Source organism: Triticum aestivum, chromosome 1B (assembly GCF_018294505.1).
Source record: "Triticum aestivum cultivar Chinese Spring chromosome 1B, IWGSC CS RefSeq v2.1, whole genome shotgun sequence".
NCBI lineage: Eukaryota > Viridiplantae > Streptophyta > Magnoliopsida > Poales > Poaceae > Triticum > Triticum aestivum.
Genome location: NC_057795.1, coordinates 581,927,938 through 581,943,824, shown reverse-complemented (window position 1 = coordinate 581,943,824; position 15,887 = coordinate 581,927,938).

The following is a 15,887-nucleotide window of genomic DNA, read 5'->3' as shown; positions in this document are numbered from 1 at the left end:
GTGATTTCAAAATTTGCTCAGAATTTCTAAAAATGTTCGTATTTTAGAAAAAATGTACATCAGAAGATTTTCGCACTTCCAATTTTTGTTAGGAATTTCGTGAATTGTTCCATTTCCTAAAAATTGTTCACAATTACAAAAATGTTCGTGGCTTCAATTATTTGATTGATATTTCATAAATTGTTCCATTTTTCAAATTTTTGTTCACAAATTAGAAAAATGTTCGTAGTAGCAAAATTTGTTCTAAAATGAATAAAAATGTTTGCATTTCGAAAAGTGTTCAAGAATTTCAAAAAATGTTCGTGGTTTCAAATTTTTATTAGATATTTCTTGAAATGTTCTATTTTTCATATTTTGTTCACAACTTCAAAAAATGTCCGTGGTTTCAAATTTTTATTAGATATTTGTTGAGATGTTCCATTTCTCCTTTTTTTTGTTCACAAATTCAAAAAATGTTCGTGGTTTCAAAAAAAAATCTTGGCATTTCATGATATGTTCAATTTTGAAAATATTTGTTCAAATAAATTTAAAAATGTTAAGTTTCCTAGCCATGGATATGTGTTGTCATTTGATGAACGGAATCACATCATTAGGAGAATGATGTGATGGACAAGACCCATCTGTTAGCTTAGCATAATGACTGTTTAGTTTTATTGCTACTGCTTTCTTCATGTCATATACATATTCCTCCGACTATGAGATCATGAAACTCCCGGACACAGGAGGAATGCCTTGTGCGGTATCAAACGCCACAACGTAAATGGGTGATTATAAAGATGCTCTACAGGTATCTCTGAAGGTGTTTGTTGGGTTGGCATAGATCAAGATTAGGATTTGTCACTCCAAGTATCGGAGAGGTATCTCTGGGCCCTCTCGGTAATGCACATCATATGAAGCCTTGCAAGCAATGTGACTAATGAGTTAGTTATGGGATGATGTACTATGGAATGAGTAAAGAGACTTGTAAGTAACAAGGTTGAACTAGGTATGATGATACCGATGATCGAATCTCGGGCAACTAACATACCGATGACAAAGGGAATAACATATGTTGACATTGCGGTTCGACCGATAAAGATCTTCGTAGAATTTGTGGGAACCAATATGAGCATCCAGGTTCCGCTATTGGTTATTGGCCGGAGAGGTGTCTCGGTCATGTCTGCATATCTCTCGAACCCGTAGGGTCTGCACGCTTAACGTTCGATGACGATATGTATTATATGAGTTATGTGTTTGGTGACCGAAGGTTGTTCAGAGTCCCGGATGAGATCACGGACATGACGAGGAGTCTCGAAATGGTCGAGAGGTAAAGATTGATATATTGGATGATAGTATTCAGACACCGGAATGGTTTCAGAAAGGTTCGGTTATATTTCAAAGTACCGGGAGGTTACCGGAACCCCCCGAGGAATTGTTGGGCCTACATGGGCCATAGGGGAGAGGGGAGGCAGCCCACAAGGGGTGGTCGCGCCCCCCTCCCATGGGGAGTCCGAATTGGACAAGGGGAGGTGCGCGCCCCCCTTTCCTTCTCCTCTTTCCTCTCACTTCCCTTTTCCCCTCCATGAGAAGGAAAAAGAGGGGGGCGAATCCTACTAGGACTGGGACTCCTAGTAGGACTCCCCCCTCCTTGGCGCGCCCCTTGTGGCCGGCCTCCTCCCCTCCTCCTTTATATACAGGGGCAGGGGGCACCCCAAAGCACATCAATTGTCTTATTCGTGTGCGGTGCCCCCTCCACCGTTTACTCCTTCGGTCATATTATCGTAGTGCTTAGGCGAAGCCCTGTGCGGATCACATCACCAACACCGTCACCATGCTGTCATGCTGATGGAACTCATCAACTCCTTCGTTCCTCTACTGGATCAAGAGTTCGAGGGATGTCATCGAGCTGAACGTGTGCAGAACTCGGAGGTGTCGTAGGTTCGGTACTTGATCGGTTGATTCGAGAAGATGTTCAACTACATCAATCGTGTTAAGTTAACGCTTCCGCTTTTGGTGTACGAGGGTACATGGACACACTCTCCCCTCTCGTTGCTATGCATCTCCTAGATAGATCTTGCGTGAGCATAGGAATTTTTTTGAAATTGCATGCTACGTTTCCCAACAGATCAGTGCGAGGAGGTGGAGCTCGGGGACACAGTCTCACGGAGATTCATCTTCGGTGGCTATGCATGCTACAATCGGTGGCGAACTAGCACTCTTGGGTGGCTCGGAGGAGACTCGCGACGTCATGCGTCACGTGACATAGGCTAGGTGGCGAGGTAGAATAGAAGAGCGAGGAGCAAGAACGGATGTGGGGGGTGGGGTGTCTGGCTTGGCTCGCCGGTGACGACCTGCCGTGCGGCATGGGGCTATCGGCGAGGTCAGACGCGAGGGCGCGGTGCACGAGGAGACATGCGAGGTCAAAACCACCTGCAGGTCCACCAGCAGTTCAAAACCACGATTGAATGTTGCCACATCAGCATCCGGTCGAGCCAAACCATCCAGAGACCAATTTTATCCGTTATGGGATTGTTTAGGGGGTGAGGGGAGTAGAAATAAAGATCAGGGGGTTATGTGAACCATTAACTTTTTTCACGGTAGTAAAATGGACTTTTTCTTTAGTTTATATAGGTTTGCAACAACAAATGGTAACTGCCTTGGCACTAGGGCTAGAACCCATGTCTATTTCTTTCCATAAGGGGCACTTTATTACTTAAAAGTTTAAGTATTATGCATACAGCCAAACAAGTCCATGTCCAATAGGTAAAAGTAAAAATCGACGAAAGACAAGTGATCATGTAGAGACTGTATAACGCCTAAGACTAGGGAGGGCCAATCATAAGATTATGTTGTCATCCATGTCAGCAAAAAGTATCCCTCGTCGTATCCTCCAAGCATATACACACCTCCGTGAACAGGTCTTGATTCTTCACACGTTGTAAAGACGACCATAAACGAAAGGTATCGGTACATCTGTAGATAACCTGCATAAGTGAAAAAAATTATCGTTAAAACCTTATCGTTTCTACATAGCCAAAACGACCATATACGGCAAGCGCTCTCGCCCTGAGCAAAATTCTAAACTTGTAATCAATCCCATGTAACCCGTTGCCTGGATCCGAGCAGACCTACCAAAGACAACCCTCGACCTAATCCTGCCAGATTCGCCAGAGAAACACCTCCATACACCGTCTAACGATGCTAGACGCACCACTGGGACGATGGCTAGGCGGGGAGAAGCTTATTCCATCTTCAGAGAGCCGACATTGTCTCGTCTTCCTGAGCATGACACAACCCCTAACAAAACTTAAAAAATGAAGCCCTCTAGGCCGGAATTCACCACACCCTCATGGCACCAAGGCCACAGGAGACGAGGCAGATCGGTGGTGCCGCAGCATGAGGCAAGAACCCTAGTCGCTTGTTCGCTTGGGAGGAGAAAGGAAGGGGATTGGTTTGTGATTTCATTGGCGGGTCTAGCAACAAGAGTTACGCTTAAAGCAAGTTCAATAAGGTGATGTAAGCGGGCTGTAAGGATTTAAATATTATATTATTACTGAGGTGGAAGAGAGAGAATAGGAGTGAAGGGAAGCAGGCTACAGATTTACAGCCGGCTGTAACACGAGCTCCAAAAAGCTTTGTGAGAGTGGAAGGTGGACCAACTATTATACGTGTTAGCTATTACACTGGCTACAAATGACATGGCAACATGTTATAGCCAGCAGCTGGTTATATTATTAACCATGCTCTTGGGGCTAAGCTAATTTCAGTAATGCATTCTAGTGATTTTCTATATTTTTTTGGGGTTATTTTCTATACTTCATATGAAAGAATTGCAAAGGTTGTTGCTAATAGGCCAAGGGCTATAGCCCTAACTACTCTAGGCATGTCTCCGCCATTGTTAGGCTCTCTTTACTACAGCTGGCCCACTTGGTTATTAATGGCAAGATTATATAGGGACCAAAGCGCAAAAGCATTCCAGACGTGAGACAGACAGAAATCGTGAGAACGTGAGATGGACGAAAACTAGCTCGGTTTTACTGTCCTATAAATTTGGGCAACGATTTGCGCCGGCGTGCCGGCCCAATTATTGGGCCGGTCCAGTCACAGCCGTCCGATGCAGATAGTGAAGGCCGTCAGATCGAGAGCTGGTCCTCTGCTGAGAAATAAAAAGAGAAAAATAAACCTTTACACGCGTCTTCTTCCTCACGATAGCTCCGCCTCCACGGTCCCTCCTGCTAGCTGCAGATGCCCACGATGCTCGCAGCATCTACGACGCCCGCCCCACTCGTGGAGGAGCATATCATACCACCGCTCGTTGGCCCGTTGGATGCAGCTCCGCCAGTCCATGCCAAAAACAAATCCATCCACAGCGCCGTAGGCCTTTGCAGCTCGACGTGTCTCCATAGAACCAACGGGGCTGAGGGTCTAACATCGCCACCGGCCGCCCTCATCGCGCCTCACAGCACCCCGTGCACCACCACGCATCTTTCCTCGTCGCCGCTCGCCGTTCTTCAGTTGAAGCTTTTTCAAAAGCCGGTTGTAGCTTTCTCACCGTCGGTTGTAGCTTTTTGCGGCTGCACAGAGGTCGACCTCCAGCTGCCCCATCTCCGGTTGAAGCTTTTTCATAAGTCGGATGTAGCTTTCTCGGTCGCCGGTCATAGCAGTTTAAAGTGATGGTTGCAGCTCCTTCGCATGCCACTTGAAGCCTCTAATTTCTCTGGTTCCAGCAAAAAATAGAACCGGTCGTAGCATTTTGCGTTCCTGGTTGTAGCTCTGCTGCTCAACGGTTGCAACACATGTATTCTTTGGTTCCAGCAAAGACGGCGCTGGTTGTAGCAATTGGCACCACCGGTGGCAGCTCTACCAGGTGCCTGTTGTAGCTCCGCTGTAGCCGGTCGTAGCATTTCCGTGCAGTAGCAAAACGGTAACGCAGCTTTCGCCGTCGCCGCTCACCATTCTTCAGTTGAAGCTTTTTCAAAAGCCGGTTGTAGCTTTCTCACCGTTGGTTGTAGCTTTTTGCGGCTGCACAGAGGCCAACCTCCAGCTACCCCATCGCGCCGCTAAAGGTCTCTAGGCGGCGGCGGCGGCGCTACGCCCCTAATTACAAGCAAGTTGGTGCGAGCAGGGGCGTGAAAGGATAAGATGGAAAGGGGAATCGGGAGAAAAATGGGGCTGGCCGGTTGGAGTGGCCCCAGTTACGCATGTGGCTGACGCTGCGCGAGCGAGCGAACCGGCGCAATGGTTCGGCTGGCTCGCCGTTCCTCAACGTTTACCTATAAATTTTTGGGCGACGCTAGGCGCCGGCGCGCCGGCCCAACAGTTGGGCCGGTCCAGCCCTGGTCGTCCGATGCAGCGATTAACTACCGTCAGATATGTCCCTCGCTTCTTCCTCCTCATGAGTCACTTTTTCAAAAAAAATGCAACAGCCCGAGCGCCGCCGAGACCACGCCATACCCCGCGAGAAAACGGCCGAGCTTGAAGCACCACCGCGGCGTTCCTCGTCGCCGGTGGGCGCCCTTGCCGGCCTTCCGCGCTTGCCTGAGACCCGCGCTGGCCATGGATGCGGCTCCGCCACCCGCGCTCGTCGGAGATCTACGCTCGCCATGGATGCAGCTTCGCTGGCCGCGCTCGCCATGGATGCATCTTCGCCGTCCGCGCTTGCCATGGATGCAGCTCCGCTGGCCGCGCTCGCCATGGATGCAGCTTCGCCATCCCCGCTCGCCATGGATGGATCCTGCCCGCGCACGCCATGGATGCATCTTCGCCTCGCTAGCGATTGACTGGTTCCAACAAATATAATTGGCCGTTGTAGCATTTTTCGTTGTTGGTCGTAGCAAAATGGAGACACGGTTGCAACAAAAAAGAAAGGTTGCCGTTGTCGCTGGTTGTAGCTCGCCGTTGCAGGTAGCAACGTTTGCATTCTAAAAAAATGAATGGATGTAACAAAACCCGTTGTCTGACGTAGCAAATACCTATGATGGTTGCAACAAAAAGCCGTCGCCGTCGTCGCCGTCGCGGGTTGCAGCTCGGCCGTGATGGATGTAGCAAACATTATGCCGGTTGTAGCAAAAAGCGATGCTAGTTGTAGCAAAACCGCGATGCCGGCTGTGTGTTGTAGCAAAACGCGACGCTAGTTGTAGCAAAATGCTATGCCAGTTGTAGCAAAAATTTATACCGGTTGAAGCATGTAGCAAAACTGCGACACTTGTTTTTGCTAGGAGCAGCACCGCCTCGTCCTCGCCGTCCAGTGTGTGCCCGTGGTTGCAGGCTTGCAGCAATGGCTGCAGCGCCCCTGATGGACGGTTCCCGCAGCCTCGCCGTCCAGTTGGGCGGAGACCGTCGCTGAGATCCACGAGGCTTGCATACAGCCATGAACGAGAGAGATGCTTGCAGCGCGCGGGGGGGGGGGGGGGGGGGGGGGGGGGGGGAGGGAGGAGGCACTCGTGAGAGAAGAAAGGACATGCTCGCAGACGGGACAGAGGAGGCGCTCGCGAGAGGACAGAGGAGGCGCTCACGAGAGGACAGAGGAGGCGCTTGCGAGAGGAAGAAGAACCACAAAAGAAAAAAGAAAATGTTTCGTTTCAGGCCCACCTAGCCTATGTGGAAAGAACGAGCGAGCGAGGGGCACCGGCCGAGCGTTCGGCCGGCGCACCGAGGCTAAACGTTTTCCTAAATTTTTAGAGATTTTGCCACGTGCCGATTGCGATGGTGAAAGAATGCACCGGGCTCTTCACGTTCCTCCAACCTGTCTGCGTGATCGACCGGCCGACCGGCTGGCGGACTGACGTGGTGATGTCTCATCAAGTCAGCATTGTTGGCCACTGCGTGATTCATCCATCGAAACATGGCAAAATTTGGGGTGTCCAGTCTGTTCCCCTCCCGGACGGCGCGCTCGCGTCGCAGGTGTAGGCTCGTGCCTACGCCTCAGCTACGCTCCGATCGCGTCGGGCTCACGCCGGGTCATCGCTCATCGCCACTGAAAATGCCGTTCACGTCCGATTTGATGCTTCCTCTGTCTACCAGGGGAATATATTTTGTAGGAGTAGAAAAGTACTGTAGGTGACTCGCGGCCCGTCTCGTCTGTGCTGTCCGTGTCTCCCACGACCACGAAATCGTCCATGGGTCAATGGCGACCCTTCCCTGCCGCGAGCCCGCGTGTACGGGCGACGGATCCACGCATGCAAATGCGCCGGCCGGCAAAAGCTTGCGCGGCGCGGCCATGCCGCCATCGCCATGCACGGCCAGGGCCGGCGCTTGCTTTCTGGTGCTTGTCGCGACGCCCTTTGCTCCGTTATTCCAAAGCGAAGCACACAAACAGTTTTGCAAAGCAGCATCCAGCGGCGTGCGTGCCGTGCGCGCATGTTCGTGGGAGCCAGCGGCGTGAGCTTTAACGAGATCGAAGCGGGATGGATGGTTACCTCTCGGGTGAAAACGATCGAGGTCGATCTGTCGCTGGGGAACATGTGCAGCAGCACATTCTCGTTAGCGATATATCAGCGGGTCGTGAAGATTGGTGCTGGTGCGGCCATGCGTGGCCCGCACGTCGTGGCCGCTGCTGCCGCGAGCGTAAGTACGTCGCCCACCGGCACCGGCCGGCCGGCAGTGAGGACGTGGAGAGGCGACGGGGGCGGGCACTTTTTGCAGTGCGCTCTTGCCCCGAAGGACATCGAAACGAGCGCGTCCAACACAAGGACAAAGGTAGTTACAAAAGCTGGCTAGGTCGTCTGTCTTCAAGGCTGCAATTCACATGTTATGTATCATGTTATGTCCGCTATTACGGGTGATTGATCATCATGACAGGGTAATTTTTTTCTCTTTTTCCTTTTCTATTTTCATTTTTACTTGTGTGCATCCTGAATGTTTTTAGACGTTTGTTGGTGTACAGATTGGGTATAATTTGTAGAATTGCATGCTCTAGCCAATGCAACCAAAAAACCGATCTGATGGAAGAGACTAGACAATATATTTATACGTCAACACTCCCCCTCACGTGTGGCACCTTAGGCCTAAATGTGGACCGGAAGTGGGCTGCAATTTTAATTGCGTCAGCCGGGTCCTAAACTCAAGACCTCTTGACTTTAATACCATGTAGAAGTGCATGCTCTAACCAATGCAAGCAAAAAACCGATTTGATGAAAGAGACTAGGCAATACATTTATACGTCAACATAATTGGTATCTACTTGATATTAATATATTTTCCTTTTCAAAAAAATGTCATGTCAAGTTAAGTACCAAATCAGTGTAGGCCCAAGCAACATATCACAGTATATGCAAACAGCAAAAATAAACCAAGAACTTGAAAAACGATATATGCAAATATTGTATTGTGTTGAGTAGTTAAGCAAATTTTCATACAAACAAATGCGATAAACTATTCATGATAAGTATCCATGTCGATTGCTAATAATACTAGTAGTCCAAACATACGCGGTGGAGGAGAATGCAGCAGTCGGGATTCAGAGGAGCATTATGTCTTACTTTCTGGTCAGCTCGGTCACGTAACCCGGCGCACGGGGAGAGGTGAGGGACGGAGAAGAAGGATACATGTTTTTTCTACCAAATGACCCCTTAAGAAACTTAATTCCTTCCCGACCCCTGAAAAATCTTATTTCGGAATCTGACCCTAAGATAGATGCCAATTTATTTGGCGTTTGTAATACATGTAATAACGCTTAATTATTTTGCGCTATCAAATCCGTGCTAGAAGTCAATCTGATGTGTCAAAAGTCAATGACACCAAATCCGTGTTGGGAGTCAATCTTAGGATGAATACACGCCAATTTATTTGGCGTCATTGCCTTTTGACACATCAGACTGACATCCAGCACGTATTTGGCGACGCCAAATAATTAGGTGTTATTATATGTATTAAAATGCCAAATAAATCGATGTCTATCTCGTGGGCTCAAATAAGATATTTCTTTTGGGTCGGTGAAGTGATTTAGTTTCTTGAGGGATCATTTAGTAAAAATAATATAAGGAACACACATATATTTGTCTTCTTCGCAATCTATTAGTGGTGCATGACACAATCAACGTTATATATTGGTCCAATACACCCTTCATAACTGGGGTGAGACTAAACTTTCCACACACCCTTATCATGCATGAATGGATCATATGGGCCTCTATGATTTTTTAGGAACTACTGTAATCAGTAAAATGGGTTAAAAGTCCAATGACTCCAACATATTGTATGTTTTGTAATAGATTATATTGTCTACATGTGTTCCAAATGTTGCTATCACACAAAGTATAGAGCATGCATGGGTTGGTCAATTGTTTAACAGACCAGAGACATGTGAAAATGAAAATAATCAATGAACAAAGAAAATAACTAAGAATTACTAGAGTGCAGAAAGTTTGACAAGGGCACTTGTGTTGTAAATTCGCGCGGGGGGATCCTTTTGGATCTGAACTGAATGAGAACAAACTGATTACCGACACCTCATTTATAGAACTATTTATTTGATATTTATATCAACGATCTACAAAATCTACAAGAATATTTGTTAAACATATACAATCAAAGGCTACAATTGTTAAGGGATGATAATTTGGGTGTGAATAAATACAAATACATTGGTGTATCCAACAGCATAAATTGTGGATGGGTGGGGTTTTTATGGGTTCCATTTTATGTCTACAAGTGACTCAACATGTATTGATAGGTTTGTCAAGAAGCTATGTCGCAAACTTCTTATTATAACTAACTAACCAAACTTGCTCCAGCTACAAAATAGATTTCATTTTAGTGCACTCATAGACACTAAAATTTTACAATTACATATGGTTTATTCATATTTATAGCATAGTTATGTAGTTTAAGTATTGCTACTCCACATTTATAGCACAATGATGTATTTTATTTTGTTTTATTTGAGACCAAAATATACATTATTTTTATGTGAACTATCTACTTAGAGAGGTTTAAACTAGGCATCCTAGGAGCTCTCTCGGGCCATTAGTATGAGGAGTTGTCCGATTTTATATTTTGGTCGTCGCTACCCATTGGATGCGGATGTCTGAGTAAAATTGTCCCTATTGCCTTGGATGCAGATGTCGCTCGTCATCCGATTAGCATCAGGAGCTGTCCCATTTTTAGTGTGTTAATAATTGGGCTATATGTGTTGTTCTATGTTGAAAGCCCAACCATGAAAGCAACTTATTTGAGTAGATCACACCATAGACCAAAACCCAACCATGGAAGCAACTTAAGTGAGCAGCCATACCATAAAATGATGGAATCCAAATGCAAGCAATGGAATAAAAACAGCGCAGCCGAGCTCACATGTGAACATTGGAACAACAAGCTCAAGAGAAAGTTCAACATATCTAGAATGTACCATATAAGCTCAAAATTCACTGACAAATATATACATATTAGCTTATGCCAATTCTAAAACAAAGCAAAACTCCTCTATATTTGCTTCAACTTCTAACATTATAGCATAAAGCGAAGTGACATGGCAATGCGCGCTATCACTTATCTGTAAATTTATAATCACACGAAATTGATTGAAAAGGTCGCTTTCCATTTTTTATAGTTCTTGTAGGTCCTTGTTGAAGGAAATATGCCCTAAAGGCAATAATAAAGTTATTATTTATTTCCTTAATTCATGATAAATATTTATTATTCATGCTAGAATTGTATTAATCGGAAACTTAGTACATGTGTGAATACATAGACAAAACATATAGTCCCTAGTATGCATCTACTTGACTAGCTCGTTAATCAAAGATGGTTATGTTTCCAAACCATAGACATGTGTTATCATTTGATGAACGGGATCACATCATTAGGAGAATGATGTGATGGACATGACCCATCCATTAGCTTAGCATTATGATCGTGTCAGTTTCATTGCTACTGCTTTTTTCATGACTTATACAAGTTCCTCGGACTATGAGATTATGCAACTCCCGAATACCAGAGGAACACTTTGTGTGCTACCAAATGTCACAACATAAAAGGGTGATTAAAAGGTGCTCTACAGGTGTCTTCGAAGGTGTTTATTGGGTTGGCATATATCGAGAATAGGATTTGTCACTCCGTGTTTCGGAGAGGTATCTGTTGGCCCTCTCGGTAATACTCATCACTATAAGCCTTGCAAGCATTGTGACTAATGGGTTAGTTATGTGATGAAGTATTATGGAACGAGTAAAGAGACTTGCCGGTAACGAGATTAAACTAGGTATTGAGATACCGACGATCGAATCTCGGGCAAGTAACATACCGATGACAAAGGGAACACCGTATGTTGTTATGCGATTCGACCGATAAAGATCTTCGTAGAATATGTGGGAGCCAATATGAGCATGCATCCAGGTTCCGCTATTGGTTATTGATCGGAGATGTGTCTCGATCATGTCTACATAGTTCTCGAACCCGTAGGGTCCACACGCTTAACGTTCAATGACGATATGTATTATGAGTTATGTGTTTTGATGACCGAAGTTTGTTTGGAGTCCCGGATAAGATCGCAAACGTGATGAGGAGTCTTGAAATGGTCGAGACATAAAGATTCATATATTGGAAGGCTATATTCGGACATCGGAAAGGTTCCAAGTGATTCGGGCATTTTTTGGAGTACCGAAGAGTTACGGGAATTCGTCGGGGGAAGTTAATGGGCCTTTTTGGACTTTAGTGGAGAGAGGGAAGAAGGGCCAAGGTGGCGCGTGTCTCCCCCCTACCCAAACCGAATTGGACAAGGGGTGGGGGCGCAGCCCCCCCCCCCCCCCCTTTCCTTCTCCCTCTCCCTCCTTTCCTTCTTCCCCACTCCGAAAAGGAAAGGGAATCCTACTAGGACTTGGGAGTCCTAGTAGGACTCCCTACACTTGGCACGCCCCTAGGAGGGCCAGCCTCTCTCCCTTCCTCATACGTGGGGAGGGGGCATCCCAAAGACACACAAGTTATTCTTTTAGTTGTGTGCGGTGCCCCCTCCACAGTTACACACCTCGATCATACCGTTGCGAAGCTTAGGCGAAGCTCTGCGCCGGTAGCATCATTATCACCGTCGACATGCCGTCGTGCTGACGGAACTCACCCTCGACCTCAACTGGATCAAGAGTACAAGGGACATCATCGAGTTGAACGTGTGCTGAACGCGGAGGTACCGTACGTTCGGTGCTTGATCGGTTGGATCGCAAAGAAGTTCAACTACATCAACCGCGTTACTAAACGCGTCCGCTTTCGGTCTACGAGGGTACGTAGACAACACTCTCCCCTCTCGTTGCTATGCATCACCTAGATAGATCTTGCGTGATCATAGGAATTTTTTTGAAATTACCGCGTTCCCCAACACTTGTTGTTTTCCTTTGGTTTGTTTCACTAGTGGCATCGACGAGATGGTGACAACGATTGTATTCCAGAACAAGCTGTCTATGGCCTTTCCCTACCTCAATGAAGTCAGATCCGGCACCGATAAAGGGCCTATGTGGGTAAGTGCTACCAGATTTGAAGTATTGCAAAACGAGTCGGCGAATAGTAGTAACAATAAACTCAACTAAGTGAGATAATGCAATATCCATATTTTCCTTGTTATATATCGATATTGACATCGACATTGTGAATGAATTCATTTGTGATCTTTATGTTCTCGCGTGTGCTCGGGGTGCTTCCAGTGGCAGCGGGCACAACCCGTGTGAGGTGGGTGGGCTCAATTTTGTTGACGTCCTCTCCTTCGTATCCGTATCGGAGTCGTTAGTGAGATGGGCTACCAAATTCCTAGCGACGGAGGAAGTCGTACAACGGAAGGTCCTCATAGAGGCTCATTGAAAGGGAGCCCCTATTTGACAGATTCAACGCCAAATAGGTAGCATTTCGCACAGGGCAACCGTAGCATTAACAAGGTGCAGGAGCAACTTTGGGAGACCGACACTGTAGCAAACAGTGACCACGTTGTGACGGGGCACTGTAGTGAACAGACACGGTGGCCTTTATTCCAAATCATTTTGAACATTTTTTTTGAAAATTCTAAGCATTTTCTAAAAGCACAAAAAAAATTTATTTCTAGAAATTTGAAATTTCCGAATATTTTGAATTTCTAAACATTTTCTAATTTATGAATAGAATTTGAAATTTCCAAATTTGTTTTGAAATTTTCGAAGATTTTTAGGAAACTCTGAACATTGTCTAATTTGCCAAGCAAATTTTGGAATTCTCGAAAAAAAACAAATAAATCTTGAAATTTAGAATATTTTCAAAAATTTAAATTTTTTTTAGGAAAACCATATAACAAACGGACCGGAACCTTCTTAAAGGTTTCTCTGGCTCTGTTAGCTTGCTTACGAGTTCAGCTGGCTATTTGAGCAAAGAGCGTCGAATTGGAAACACATCATAGAATAGCACCTAAAACATGTAACTTGCATAGCTATGGGCCAGTCCAATTACCAAACCATGGCTATGGGCAGCCCAATTACCAACCCTGGCCCATAGGCGACCTGTATATAAATTACTGATTTGTTGCCTATAAGAGAAATAAGACATTATCATTTATTAATGGAGAATTAATAGAGAATTGTACAAGCCACGTGTTAAGATGCAGAGATGAAAACACATAAAATATGTGTATGCGCATGTACGTGGAGGTGCAGGTTCGGTGGAATTCCATACCATGCGTCACATGATCGCTCGACAACCCGAATCACATACACGTCAACATTGGTGGGCCAGCCCAGGCCCAAGAGAAATTAAGATCGATTATTTCCTTTAAATAACTAGGGACCTACTTGTCTTAGGCCTCTCTCTATATATATATAGCTATCATTCATTAATTTTGGACTCGGGCTTTTTGTTTAGACATTGTTTAGCATTGATAAAATTCGTATCTGCGAGACGTGTAGGACTACCAGCTTGTTTAAATCCTCTATGAAGAACCCCCCCCCCACACACACACACACACATTTATCTGGTACTTACTATATATTTGTAGTTCACATTACATTATCACAGTTCTTGTAGGTTCTTCGGTTGTCTACAAGAACTCGTAGCTCGTAGTTCAGGTTGATCTTGCCTCCAACAATAAATAGTCATCAGAGATTAGTATAGCGATCACCAAGGCGTGTGCGCATTCCAAAATCTAACTTTGATCGTAATTAAACCATTAATCTATATTTGATGGGTCTAGTTTATTGTCAAGTTTGAAAGCTTCTTTCGAATACGAATCAACTGTATATGTTTTCTCACATACAACCCACATTTGACCAGTCAAATTTATGGTAAAATTTGAATTTTAGGATGAGTACGCGTTGTAGTCATTGCAATCGAGGGAGTAACAATCTTTTAATTTTGACAATAAAATAGATTTTGGAAAGACAGAGAAAAATGTTTACAAATCAAAACAATGCTCATGAATTTTAAACATATATATTGTTCTAATATATATTATTCTAATTTTAAACATATATATGCTTCATGAGCATATGGGCCGGCCCAGTGTGCGGAAGGACACTGCCTCATTTTTTTTCTTCTGTTTTCCATGTTTTCTTTCTTCTTTTGATTCTTTTTTTTTGTTTTGTGTACACTTTCAACTATTCTAAACATATATATTACAAAAATATACTTTCATAATGTTTCAACAAATAAAATCATGCATTTGAAAAATGTTAAATGTTCATAGAAAAAAATGTTAACCATGCATTAAAAAATTAATGAAATATTTTAGTCATGTATATGAAAATATAATCTAGCATTTAAAGAATGTTGAAATTATTTTCAAAAAATTTAAACAAGCATTTGGAAATATTAAATGTGTATAGAGGAAGTGTGGACCATGCATTAAAAAAATGAATTGTTTTTATCATTGTATATTAAAGTGTGAATCAAGTATTTGAAAAAAAAGTTGAACATGTCTTTCAAAAATGTTAATCAAGTATTTAGAAAATGTTAAATGTGTATGGAAAAAATGTTGATCGTGCATACAAAAAAATGTTAATCTTGCATTTGAAAAATGTTGATAAAGCATTTGCCAGGCAAAACGGCTACATCACACAATTACCACATAACACATGAGTCATCAATTACATCAAGTTGCCTTAGCTAGATTGTGGCGAGTATATCTTGTATTAAGTGAGTTGGAAGGATCCCAGAGGTGCCTCTACAATGCACCACTCTTTGCCAGGCCGAACTGCGACAGCCCACAGTTACCACGTAACACACAAGTCATCAATTTATGTCAAGTTGCCATAGCTAGACCGTGGCGAGGATATCTTGCATTAAGCGAGTTGGAAGGATCCCCGGAAGCGCCTCTACAACCCACCACTCTTTGCCAGGCTGAACTGCTACGGCCCATGGTTGCTACATAACATGAGTCGGCAATTTAAGTCAAGTTGCCTTAGCTAGAGCAAGGCGAGTATATCTTGCATTAAGCGAGTTAGAAGGATTTCTTTATCTCATCTGTCAATTGGCTCGGCCCATTAACACACACCCAATGAAAGAAATAGTGGAGAAAAAGGGGCAAAACTAGGGATCAAAGCCAGGTCTCCTCGATCGTTGCTATGATTCTAGCCAGTAGGTCTGTAGCGTGTTCGTGACGAAACTATAGGGTGCGACCTACTTGAGGTAAAATAGCTGGTTTTCTCCATCATTTTTTACGTTTCTCTTGTTCAGTTTTCTCTGGGGTTTTTCCTTTTCTTTTTCATTTCTTTCTTTGGTTTTATTTTTCATTCTCTTGGTTTCAGTTCGTTTCTTTTTGGGTTTTCATTTTTTTTGGTCTTCTTTGTTTCTTTTGGTTTTTATTCTACAATTTTTGTATATGTCAACAATATTTTTCTAATACATGTTTAACATTATTCCAATACATTCCAATTAGTAGGTATGAGAGGATTAATGTCGGACCCTCAAGGACAAATGATTGATTTACCTATTCAAAGCAATTTACGCGAGGGACTTTCATTGACAGAATA